Source organism: Malurus melanocephalus, unplaced genomic scaffold (genome assembly GCF_030028575.1).
Source record: "Malurus melanocephalus ecotype Western Australia unplaced genomic scaffold, MMel_1.1 scaffold_237, whole genome shotgun sequence".
Classification (NCBI taxonomy): domain Eukaryota; kingdom Metazoa; phylum Chordata; class Aves; order Passeriformes; family Maluridae; genus Malurus; species Malurus melanocephalus.
Genome location: NW_026623469.1, coordinates 67250 through 74334, shown reverse-complemented (window position 1 = coordinate 74334; position 7085 = coordinate 67250). Strand labels below are relative to the sequence as shown.

The 7085-nt window shown below is 52.8% G+C and overlaps 1 protein-coding gene across 5 annotated transcripts in view; it reads left to right on the top strand.

Annotated features, from left to right (window-relative positions):
• The first annotated feature begins 6267 nt into the window (after nucleotides 1-6267).
• VAMP7 (vesicle associated membrane protein 7) overlaps nucleotides 6268-7085 on the top strand; it is an 11918-nt gene continuing 11100 nt past the window's right edge. For 2 of the 5 annotated variants that reach the window (XM_057374997.1, XM_057374994.1), the window contains exon 1: nucleotides 6268-6476. The gene's annotated coding sequence lies outside the window, so the exon portion shown is untranslated. Of the gene's footprint in view, nucleotides 6542-7085 lie in introns of all 5 variants that reach the window. The other 3 variants (XM_057374996.1, XM_057374995.1, XM_057374993.1) reach the window with 3 other exon arrangements.

The window sequence follows — 7085 nt, the reverse complement described above, 5'->3', positions numbered from 1 at the left end:
GGGGCCGGGCGGGGGTGAGGGGGTCTGGCCGGGCCCTGCCCCGCTCCCGGCACCGGGCTCGGGAGGCGCTGCCGGCGGGAGGAGGCCGCGCTCGGCACCGGGGTCGGCGTTGGGAGCGGGGGTGGGGGAGAAGCGGGGACAGGCCCACGGGACCCGGCGGGGGTGCTGGGGGGCCTTTAGTGTGTTAATGGTGTATAATTGCCGTGTTACTGGGGTGTTCCTGGCCTTTTACTGGCGTATTATTGGCTTGTTACTGGGGTGCAACCGATATATTGCTGGCGTGTTACTGGTGTGTCTGGGAGCGGAGGGTGTCGGGATGTAGCTCCAGGGAACAGTCACAGGACGAGATTAAACTATCTCAATTGGTGCCAGGGGAGGTTCGGGTGGGGTACTGGGAGAATTCAGTCATGGAAAGGGCTGTCCAGCCCTGGCACAGCTGCCCAGGGCAGTGGTGGAGTCCCCCTTCCTGGAAGGATTGAACAGCTGTGTGGATGTGGCACTTGGGGACATGGATGAGTGATGGCCTTGGCAGTGCTGGGGAATGGTTGGGCTTGGTCTTGGTCTTGGAGGGCTTCTCCAACCTTAACAATTCCATGATTCTATGCTTTGGGGTGTCCGTGTTCCCTGGTTAGAGAGCTGCTTACTCAATCACTGTCATGTTCTGTGTCCTTACCCCCCTCCAAACCCTGCCATGCTGCTTCCAGGAAAGGTGAAGGGCTGGAAGACCACGTGGATTAATTTCCTTGGTCATTTGTTTCCATAGGGTTGCACTGGGGGAAACTGGASTAAGCTGTGTGTGCAGAGGGAAGCTGAACTTGGGATAAGTTGGAGCACAAATGTTACATTTCTCAGGCTCAAAAAGAGCAGGGCTTCACATTGGAATACTCTGTAATGAAATGATTTTTCCAGCTGCCCAACATAGGTTAAAGGGAAGCCTGGGCTGCTTTCTGCTGAGCTCACCCTGCTCAAACGATTATTGCAGCAGTTTGCAACTCGAATGGTTGCAACATCTCCCCTCGTTCTGTGCTTAGAGCAGCAGCGCGCTGCCCTTTGCTTTCTGTAAGAGAATTTCTGCAAGTGCAGGCAGGGACCTCCTCCGTGGCTCACGGGCATTGAGCTGGGAATCTTCTGGGCCACAGGAGTCATTGGAAAACAATAAATCGTCCCTACTGAGGTTTTAAACATCACATTGAAGCCTGACTCTGTGTTTCTGATGTTCTTTAAGAAGTTTATCTGTGCCTTTTTTCARTGCCCTTGTATTGGGAAGGAGTTTTTGGCTGGGAGGGTGGGCAGGCCCTGGCACAGGGTGCCCCAGAGAAGCTGTGGCTGCCCCTGGATCCCTGGCAGTGTCCAAGGCCAGGCTGGACATTGGGGCTGGGAGTAGCCTGGGACAGTGGGAGGTGTTCCTGCCATGGCTGGGGTGGCACTGGATGGGCTTTAAGGTCCCTCCTCCAGACCCTTTTTGTGGTTTTAGGATTCTTAAGTTCAATCCCCAGAGGGATCTCAGACAGCAGCTCGTGCATCTTGCAGTGTYTTTTTGGAAGATTTGATCTTGGCTACTTCCAGCTGTGTAATATTGTTTAGATAGAAAACAGCTCAGCAAGGGGGTTGATTTAAATGGGTTTCATTCCTAACTCTTGTAACCACAGAGGGACATTCTCCAGCAGTTTAACAGATTTGTGTTACTAACAGGAGGAACACCTGAGTGGTACAGGGCTGCTCAGGGAGGAAAATGTTCCCAGTTAATCTGTTTTACTGCATTTAACCCGTTCTGCTCAAAGCTAGGGCTGGTGTTACTGCAGAGCATGGGGTTCTTGTCTCCCGAGTTCAGTGAGGGCCAGGGATTTGAGGGACTGTATTCAGGGAGTTGAGGCCCATGGATCTGGGGAGTCAAGGGCTGAATCCAGGCTGTTGATGGCTGAGAATTCGGGAAGTTGAGGGCTGTGAATTCACAGAGTTGAGGGCTGTGAATTTGGGCAGTTGAGGACTGAATCCAGGGAGTTGAGGGCCATGAACTCAGGGAATTGAGGACTGTGGGATCCTACAGTGACAGTGRGTGTCACCTCGGTGGGGTGAGTTCYGCAAWTATCCRACATCAAAAGAACAGAGACTTGTGGGAATGTCTAAATCGCTTCACAATCGCCAGTTTGAGGCCGGACCTGTCCTACTCAGGGAATTGAGGTGTCTGTGCGTGGGCTCTGCAGCTCTGGGGTCAGCCGGTCCCTGCAGGGCAGGGCGAGGGATTGGGGCTCTGTTTTGGTGTTCAAGTGCTCCCTTATGTGMGTGCTCCGGGGTGACTGCAGGAGCAGACAGTGCTTCCTTGGTGCTGGAGTCACCTGATTGCTCAAGAGGCTTAGTGGTGTTTGTGAGCCCAGGCTGTGCCCTGCTGTTGCTCTTCAGCCCTGGGGCAGCCCTGGGCTGCCAAAGCCTCTGTGTGCAGTGCATCTGGAGGGACAGGAGGGTGTAGTCAAGTCCCTGGGGTTAATTTGCTGGTGTAAGGTCACTGATTCTTTGGCTCGTGCTGCTCAGGAGTTTGGGAACACTGGGGCTGGTGGCATCTGAAAAGCTCAGGYGTGGAGTGAGCAGAAACCAGAACAAAGTGTAGTTTGTGTGGTTTGTGTCTTTTGATAAGCCAGTCAGAGCTCCAGTGCAGGATGGGGGTGAGTTTAAGCTTGTGGAGAATCCCTTCTGAAGGCCTGGATAGCTGAATTTATTATTTGTTGGTCCACAGCTATTCCCTTTTTTTTCTGGGAAAATGTGCTCTCTGTGGCCAGGTCAGACAGGAGGGAGCTGCTGTTTCTGATCAGGAGGAACCAGGACCAGTTAATCCTTGTTCTGTACAGGATCACAATCCCAGAATCCCAGATGGGTTTGGGTTGCAWGGGACCTTAAAGCCCATCCAGTCCCACCCCTGCCATGGCAGGRACACCTCCCACTGTCCCAGGCTGCTCCCAGCCCCAATGTCCAGCCTGGCCTTGGACACTGCCAGGGATCCAGGGGCAGCYACAGCTTCTCTGGCTGTGGGGCTGCTCTTCCCTCTGCTGTGAGCAGCATTTAATGTGACTTATCCAAGGTTTAGTTTTGTTTCCTCCTGATAAACCTTTCGAGTCTGGTTTTGCCTTGGCTTCTCAGCAGGTGGAGGTAATGGCTCCTGCAGGAACCTTCCAAGGAATTGCTTCTTCCTTTATGTTCTAACTCTGAGTAATCTCCACTTTGGCTCATTTTCAGGTGAAAATGCTTCTGTCTTAAATAATACTGTGAGCATCAGGCTCAAGTTTTGGTCTCTTCAGGTCTGTGGAGGGTGGATTTGTGATTAGTAAGTTATTCTTGTTTAAGTGGAGGTAGGAGAGTCATCCTTGGAGCACTGGAGTCGTGCTTGGTCCCACTTCCACATCTTCAGCACWGTGCTTGGAGGAACTGACAGGAGCTTTTGGAGGTCAGAGGCGGGAGAATGTCCCTGGAATCTGGGACTGCTTTTCTGCTCTAATGCAACCAATGTGGGGTTGATGCAGCAGCTTAAAACTGGCTTAAAAATAAAACCAAAAAACCCCAAAATTATCCTGACCTCATGTGRCAGGATGGCTGCCCACACACCCTGGGTGGGTGCATGCAGGATCAGCAGCCTGGGAGCTGCTCCAGGACAGGTTCCTGGGAGGAATTAGGAACTTTGGGCAGCTCTGCACACCCATGAAGGTGTGATTGCTCAGGTAGGTTGGGGAGGCTTGGATGGAGGAGGCKGTGGTTGGGTTTCTAAGGGGCTTTGCAGTGAGCTGGCTCTGCCTGTCCTGGGATAATCTCAGTAGTTCAGGTGTTGCAAGAGAAGCCAGGATCCCTTGAAAGCATTTCCTCAAAGGCATTTGCTGCCAGCTGGAAGCACTGGAATTTCTCGGGCCATTATTTCATTAACTCTTGATTATTGCTGGGCCAGAGGAGCAGTGAGGGGAGCAGGGGAAGCCTTGGAGTTCCAGTCCCCTGAGAACCGCAGCCTCAGCTGGGGCTGGACCCTGGCTCACCTGCTCTGCTGCCTGAAGGGATCACTTCCTCTTCAAGTATTTTCCCTGGAAAAGCCAATCCTGAGCTTGTGAAGTCAGTGATTCTCTGTGTTAGGGCTGTGCTGAGTCAGACCCAGGCAGGGATGCCTGGGGGAAGTAGAAGAGCAGGAGAAACTCGTGATAAACTCTGTCATGTTTGTTTGATATTCTTTTCCTCCATGACCTGGTCAGTTATTCCTGACCTCACATGAACTCTTCTCCTCTGTGAAAACTTGGGGGAACACTTCAGAAGATGCTCTGTGTGGAGGACTCCTTGGACTTTGTTTCCATGTCTCTTCCATGACCAGGACTTTCTTCCCTGCTTTATATTCTTTCCCCTCAGATATCTTTGTGCTGAGGAGTTTCCTTGGGAAGCGTGTGAAGGGAAAACTGTAATCCTTGCTTTTCCAAGTTCTGTAACCTCCACAGTCATTTCAGGTGGACACTGATGTTGTTTAATTGACTGTGATAAGCACCACCTATACTTAATGATCATCTCCTCTTAGATTGGAAAGAATTATTTGGGTTTGTTTTCTGGAATGCTGCCAGGCCAGATGGCAGAGGAGAACTGGGAGCCAGCTGGGTGTAAATCCTGTTGTGTGGGGAACTTCCTTGTGCTGGAAGCTGCTCTTGGGTTTTGTTTCCATGTCTGTTACAGTGAATGATCACTCCTCTATGTCCTTTGCCCTTGGATACCTTTGGGCTGAGGAGTTTCCTTAGGAAGTGGGTAAGGGGAAAACTTGCTCATCCCTGAGCCATGTCCAGGGAAGGTTGGCACCTTTGTGGGAGTGATGGGTGGGAAGCACACGGTGAGAGAGCACTTGGAGGGCMAGGGAAGGTGTCACCTCCCAGGGAGCAGCAGGTGCCTTGCTGAGAGGCAGGAGGGGCAAGAGGGAAGCTCAGGGACAGGAAGGACAGGCTGGAAGCTTGGGACAGAGGGACAAGAAGGAAGCTTGGGGACAGGTGGGACAAAGAAGCTGTGCAGAGCAGCCCAGGGTCTTCCCCGTGCCCTTGGGAGAGGTGAAGGGATTGGGGAAGCAACAGAATTGGGCCAGGAGGAAGTGAAAGCAGCAGATGCAGTGTTTGGGGAGCTCTGTCGAGGGCTCTGGTGCCTCCTCCCCACTCCAGTCATGGATGACCTGTTGTGTTACCAGTTAGGAACAACAAAGGAGAACTTACCAGGGAACTTCCTTGGAATGTTCTCCCCTTCCTACTCCTGGCACTGGSACCTCTCAGGGTCTCTGAGTTGTGCTTGGCTGAGTGCTGTGGATAGTGGGAAGGAATTGGGAGGGTGGGCAGGCCCTGGCACAGGGTGCCCAGAGAAGCTGTGGCTGCCCCTGGATCCCTGGCAGTGTCCAAGGCCAGGCTGGACAYTGGGGCTGGGAGCAGCCTGGGACAGTGGGAGGTGTCCCTGCAGTAGGGATGGTCTGGAGGTCCCTTCCCATCCAAAGCATTCCATGATTCTGTTCCCCTGGCCAGTGCTGGCACCTTTGTGCTCCCAGGTGGTTGTGTGGAGTCTGTTCTGTGAATAAATCCAGGACTTTATTCCTTTTTCCCTTCAATGCTGGGCTCAAAGCTGTGGGAGGTTTGGAGATGCCCTGGTTGGTGCTGGCCAAGCCTGGATCTGTGGAGCTCACGCTGCCCAGGTGAGCCCTACTGGGCTGCTGGACCTTTCTTCATGGCCTCATTAATCCAGAAGAGATCCATAAATCCCAGTGCCAGGGGGTGGAAGTTCTGGCTGGGCATGGCCCATGCTCAGATCCTGAAGCTCAACCACCACTTCTGCTCTGTGGCTGTTCCTAGAGAGCTTTCCTGGATKACTTGAAATGGGTCTGTGATCTTTCCAGATGTTTCAAGGCACAGAACAGAGCAGGCAATAAACAGGGCCTATGTGCAAAGTGAAAAACAAGATTTTTGGGTTTTGTAGGATCCAAAGTCATCCTAAGTCTTTCCTAAGCAGAAAAGAGGCTTATGGATGTGTGGGATCAGTGGAGCAGCTGTCCCAGCAGGGCTTGGGCATGTGGTTCATGTGTTAAAGCTGGGCTCTGGCTGTAGATTAATGTGGTGATACTGAGCTGATTAAGAGTGTCCCTTTCTGTGTCAGCAGGGATGTTTTCCAACTCTGGAGACTTGGGGAATCCCAYAATGGTTTGGGCTGGGAGGGCGCTCATCCTGTTCCAATCCCAACATCTTCCRCTATCCCAGGGTTCTCCAAGCCCTGTCCAGCCTGGCCTTGGACACTTCCAGGGATCCTGGGGCAGCCACAGCTTCTYTGGCAAACATCAGTGCTTCACCACCCTCACAACGAGAAGTTTCTTCTACATATCCAACCTRAATTTCTTTTTTCTCAGTTTGAAGCTGTTCTGCCTTGTCCTGTGGCTGCAGTTCCTGATCCAGAGTGTGTCTCCTGCTGCCTTGTGCCTCAGGCACTGGAAGGGTTCTGAGGTCTCCACACAACCTTCTCTGTCCTTCCCAGCCCTGCCCAGGTGGATCTGTGTGCAGGAATGTTGGTCTGTAGGAATACCAGTGCTGAGCAGAAATGATCAGTTTGCAGAAGTTCTGCCTATCCACTATCCCTGCTCTGAGCAGGGCTGATTGGGACCTTTTACAGCAATGCCAAGGGAACACCCACTGGAGTCTCTGGGTCATGGAAGGGATGTTCTGGTGGGATTTGGAGCTCGGGGCAGGGATTTTGGTGCAGTCTGGGATCAATCAGAGCACTGGGCTGTGTCACAGCTSTGAGACTGTCACTCCCATTGTGCTCCAGAGCTGGGCATGGGCAGTTTTGCCACAAATGAGCAAGCAAAAGCCTAAAGGGTCAGGTGGAGAGCAGAAAAGAGCTCTAGGTGGGAGCAAGGCAGAGGGAATTCATGGTGGGATTGGTGATGCAGGGCTGTGGTAATAAAACCCCTTTCTCTTAAGGCTTTTGGTATCGTGAGCAGAACCTAAAAGGGGAAATGAGAGAGCTTTGTGGTCATGGGGTCCAGACTGGGCCCTGGCCACATCCTGGTCGGGAGGAGGCTCTGCAGGTCCCCGTGCCCCCCTGCAGGTCCC